Raw genomic sequence first — 6,000 nt, forward strand, 5'->3', positions numbered from 1 at the left:
TTTTGGAAAGACACATAATTGCTAGTGATGCACGATATTGGATTTTTGATGATATCCGATATGCCGATATTTTTCATCTAATTTTGCCCGATACCGATATAAGTCTCTCCTGTGCAGAAATTATAAGCAAAATGTTTTTAATTTTGGTTAGTTTTTAACAAGAACGTATTTATTAGAATTAAATAAAAAAATAATGGTTTTTTGACAGTACATTGAAGCTTTGAAAATAACTATAAATAAACTATATCAATCGCTGCATTTTTCCCCAGAAAGATGCAGTGTTAACCCTAACATTTTATTTTAAGATTTAACATTTGTAGATGGTCTAAAACAAGAGTTGTAAAAATTCTGAAAATCTTTTAGAGCTCACGATTTGTTTAAAAAAATAAAACATATTACACATTAATGAATAAATCAGTATATATAAAATTATTTAATTTACAAGTGTCATGTTTGTGATTTATCTTTTTTTTTTTCATTTAAGCTATAGCTTCTGACCATTAAATCAAAACATACTCATTTTTTATGACATCAATTACTGCTTTATTTAATCAGAAACACATTCTAAATGTTATTTGTGTAGGCTATTTTACTCTTAATTTAATTAGAAGTAGGCCAACAGCACCCCCTACAGATTAAAACGCTTTACCGAACAGGCGTTAGGACCCAGGGGAGGCTGCCGCTGCTGCCACTGCACGTGCTATTACTGTTTATACACCGAACGTATCATTCTGTACATGCTTTCACAGATTAAGTGCAGCGATCTAAATCAGTGAATCTAATAGTCATTCAGACAAAACTTTGCTTCAAAAATGAGCCACATTGCTGATGTGATCTAATCACTAGCACACCCTGAGCACATGTGAGTTAACCCATTCCTCTTATCGGCAAGACATATTAGCATAATTTTTCATATCAGGACAATGCCGATGTTTACATTTAAAGCCATTATCGGCTGATTACGATATCAGTCCGATAATATCGTGCATCCCTAATAATCGCCATTTTGGATCATCCCCATGCAGCTGAGGAAGACCAGAGCAGTGATCGATCATTCTGTCTTTTGGCTCAATGCACGTCTCCAACCAGGGCATGCCATGCTCACGGTACTTCTTGAGGTTCCGTGAGAACGACAGATCCAACTCCTCAATTTGGGCACACGGTAGACCGGTAGATCCAAAAAATCTTTAAAGTTCCACTTTGCCTTGCAGTTGCGCATCTCATACCAGTACTTAATGTGCGGGAAGTATTTGAATTTGGACGTCCCAAGCTCAAGACAGCAGACAGGATCGTAACTCATGGAGGTTACCATCTCTGCAGCTCTCCCAAAGGTGTGTGGATATCCAAAGGCCTTTCTCTGGCAAACTTCCCAGCAGAACTCCCCCACAGTCCGACAGTCCACCAAACTTCCTGTAGTGAACAACAGTCAAATTGGCATTCCAAGGACCAGTTTATGGCAGGGCCCCTCTGTAACTGCCGGTGTGGAGGGAGATGTGCCCCACTGTGATTGGATCTTGGTGGAGGAACATAAAAAGATGTTCAGAACCATCAGATAAGATGCCAAGACAACTGCCAGACACCTCTAACAGGACAGGAAGGGAGACATTCTGCATACACGACCACCTAAGAGAGGACTTCTCATTGGACTACGGGTTGACCCTCACCATCACACCCAATCCTAAGGTTTAGGAAATGACTGCCATAAACATTCCTCTAGAACTCTGGATGCAACAGCAGTGGCCGAAACAAAGAAAGGCCACACAGATCTATCCAAATCCATTCATACCCATGTTTGGAGACCTTAAATGGATGCAAACTGCAAGGGATTCACTTCATCCTCAGATGAAGTACAGTTTATGTTGATGGCCATTGACTGTTAACACAACAGTTCACGGAAGCAGGCCTATTAACATATTATGGTATGAATAAGAGATAGTTCAACAGTTTCCTATCATGTTTGAACTCTTTTTGCTCCTCATGATGCTGATAATAGTTTGAAAGAGGTTTGGTAAAGAAATATTACATGGGTGAAATGTTAAAGACACTGTTTAACTTTGTACTCCACTGTATGCAAATGAGTTCCACACTAGGACGGGCAACATCATGGCCACCTCGGACACAAGTGGCCAATCACATTCCTGGAACGGAGAGGCGCCAGATTCCAATCTCCTCCTCATCAAAAAGAGATAAAGGTACCTTCCCAAAAGACACTCCTTGTTCTGAGTCTGAGTCCTGTTACCGGGAAGGCAGCAACAGGAACACTCCCCCTTTCATCTAGAGAGACACTAACTGAAACACCAAAGTTCTGAGTCTCTGATACATCCAGAGAGACAGTAGCAGATACGACGTTCTGAGTCTCTGGCCTGACGAGGAAAGAGATTTCAAGACAGCTAAGGTTTAACTCAGCTCCTGAGCAAACCTTCCTTATCGCATTTGGCTGCCCTTCAGTTGCAAAGGACCCAGCAGTGACAGATCCTGTCTGACTCTTGCCGCTCCGAAAGCAGCACAACCCAGTCCACAAAGGACCTCCGCAGTGGCAGACACTGCCTGAAACCCACGGCTCCTCAATGACACAGCCAGGCTGCAAAGGACCCCGTGAAGATCCTCCAGGCCAGCATTAATGGCTACCGGAACGCAACTCTGTGCCCTCCCCACTGTACGCAGTCTGCATCACCAGTGGAAGACGTCTCTACCGCCGGACTGATCACCCGCCTGTGGAACGTAATTATAAACTTACCAAACCTCTTTCCTAAAGACCTTGGCTTAGTTTATACCTGCAGCCTATGTTTCTCTAACATGTTTAGATAACATTTACTTGGGGTCAGCATTATGAATAATAGCTATATTATTTGTTCAGAGATAAATAAGCAGTTATTTATCGTTAATTCCACCAGAGCCATTAAGTGGTTCCCATAAGCAACATTTCCACAGAAATCTCTTCCATTGCTACATTCAGCTCAACAGCATTGCATTCAGCCGTTCTGTGTTCATTCCATTCATTTGTTTCTGCAATTTATTCAGTATCTTCCTTCATATTTAGTTGTCTATTATTCTCTATTAGCAGTGCATATTCACTTACTGGTATCATCACTAGTTGTTGTATTTACTCTTGCATATCTATTGTTAATAAATTTCATTTATCTTATTACAATTGTGTCTTCTTTGTGTTGATGATCCAAGGCTCTACTAGCTAGCTAAATCACCAATCTTTCAAATAAATCAGCTGATCAGCTCCCTCCAATGTGTGCAATTCAAATTATTGAACAGTTTGTGGGAAACACGCCCGCATTGCCAAATTACCAGTCTTTGACTGGTGCACTAAACTAAGCGAGGTGGGAATTGGTCATCTGATATACTCATAACCGTACCTTGAGTGACGTGTGACCCAAAATCACAACGTCTTAGGTGACACGAGTCCCACATACTACATTCCAATGGGACAATCAGGCCCTTTCAAATACTCCACTGCCAAGCGGTCGTTTCTCTGGTAAAGGTCACAGAGAAGGATCTTGGTCAATTCCTCCCCAACCACTTGTGGACCTGCAAGAAGGCTATCAGTCAAAGGAAAGATGCTCTGCACTCCAGCCTTCTGCAAATCATCTTTCAGCCAGGTTTCCAGCAGAGGAGGAGACTCACCCACAGTTGCGCTGCCAATTGGAGCCAACCCGAGAAAGCCCCTCATCCTCGTAAGGCTGTTTGGATGGGTAGTACTTACACCAAGCAATGATGTGTACTGCCTGGAAGAACTACACATGGCCCGGCCAAAAAAATAACTCCTCCACAGCTATCTCCAGCTGGAATGCAGTCCAGATATTCTCAAAGCCACCCAGGCCTTTCTTGGACTGCACCAGATTGTAGAGTGTGGTACTGAGGTACGTGGCTACAGGCTGAACCACGTGGCGCAGACCCAATCTGTTTTCATTGTCAAGAAAAGTGACAAGCATCAGAACTGATTCTAGGAGATGTTCAAGAGATTCATTCAAAAAAACTCTGGACGAATCAAGTCTTCGTTTATTTATTTATTTCTTTTTCAAATGATTTTTTACATAGCCTAATTAATATGTTTAGATTAATATATAACATTTTAGATATTAGTCTTATTTATAACATTAAATAGAACATTTAGTCAGAAACGCAAGTAAATTACATTGTTTAGTTGTCTAATGTTTTCAGAATTGTGGGAGAACCATGGCATAAAAATACATAGATTAACATATCTTGCATCTAACTAATACCATTAGTACTGTTTATAGCCTAATGTTATATGTTATTTTATAAAACGGTTAGTTCCATTCCTCGATTTTGATTGGTCAGCAGCTGTGTTTTATTTACGATACAGCACGGCTATGACCGCTTCACCCAACCATTCTGTGTATCACTGAGCAGCGTCCTTAGCAACCACCCTTAGCAACATAAACATATAGGCCTATTCTTATTTCTTATTTGAAGAAAACAATAAGAGCTAACAGGCTAAAGTTTTTCAAGTAAATTTTGATTTAGTAGGCGGTATGACATTAGATGAGTGGTTTGATGAACAATTTGGAAATACTTTTCCAATAAAAATTAACCGCCATGATCCAGTGGTCAAACATAAAAGTGATACGTTCGAGAAAACACGTAATGAAAAAAATACTGTGCAGTAAACCAAATGGGCAGTGAAATGCTTCAATGACTGGTGGGTTTCAGCATTGATTTTAAACAAATCACCAAGGCAGAACTCAACAAACTTCTCCGTGATTTCTATGGAACAGCCAGAAGCTCCAAAGGTGAAGAATATGGCATCAGCAGTTATGTAGCGTTACGTGCAGGTCTGAACCGACATCTCAACGATCCACCTATGAGTTTGTCCTGGTGTTTAATGAGAGACAGCGAATTCACCTCATCAAATAATGTTTTCGCAGGAGTCGTAAAGACACTGAGAAGAGAGGGCCGGGACAAAATGGAGCATCACACACCGATTTCTGCTAAGGACTTCAGCACCATTAAACTGTCTGACGCGCTTAATCCCAGCACACCTGAAGGACTCATAAACAAAGTCTGGTTTGATGCGCAGTTACATTTCGGACGTAGAGGAAAAGAGAATAACCGAGAACTCATGCCAGACTCATTAAACATTTTAACCGATGAAAATGGTCTCAAGTATGTCACAATGAGCTTTAACGAAGAAACAAAAAACCACAAGGACCCACTTGAGAGAAATAAGAAGAGCAAACGTGGCTTCATGTTCCAGCAAACCGGGAACCCTCTTTGTCCTGTTGTCTCTCTAGAAAAGTATTTCACGAGTTCACTCTTACCTATAATAAACTGAGTAAAGATTATGCGTATTTGGCGTGCTGTCCAGGGGGAGGGCTCCGAGCTCGGTAATTACTCCCGAGCCCAGGGTACTCCCCCTGTCTGGGGAGAGGGGTCCGAGCTCGGCATTTAGCCCGGACCTAGAGCGTTCCCCCCCCCTCGAGTGCTCCTGCCCGTGCTGGGGTAGAGACGGGCTGAAGGTGAGGAGTCGGGGTGGTGGAGGGATGCTGGAAGACGAGAGATAATGAAGGTAAGACTGCTTGATTATTTATAGGGGTTCTCTTCTCGTGCTGATTGGATAGGCGGTGTGATTACTGATGATGAATTGGCCATGTTAATTATCTGTGCGAGCTCCTCCCGAAATTTGTTAATAAAACATCACTTCACGAGTTCACTCTTACCTATAATAAACTGAGTAAAGATTATGCGTGTTGGCGTGCTGTCCAGGGGAGGGCTCGAGCTCGGTAATTACTCCCGAGCCCAGGGTACTCCCCTGTCTGGGGAGAGGGGTCCGAGCTCGGCATTTAGCCCGGACCTAGAGCGTTCCCCCCAAAGATGCAATAAGCGCGGGACAGCAGCCAGAGAGGTGCGTTGATAACCCCCCAAAATTGCAGAGCTTAAGGTTGGTGGGGTGCTGGACGTCGCTTGGAGTAACGGCACTGCTGTGGCCTTTGAGAAGAGAGTTTGGCTCCTGCGGGAGCAGACGCT

This window comes from Onychostoma macrolepis, chromosome 03, assembly GCF_012432095.1.
Source record: "Onychostoma macrolepis isolate SWU-2019 chromosome 03, ASM1243209v1, whole genome shotgun sequence".
Lineage (NCBI taxonomy): Eukaryota > Metazoa > Chordata > Actinopteri > Cypriniformes > Cyprinidae > Onychostoma > Onychostoma macrolepis.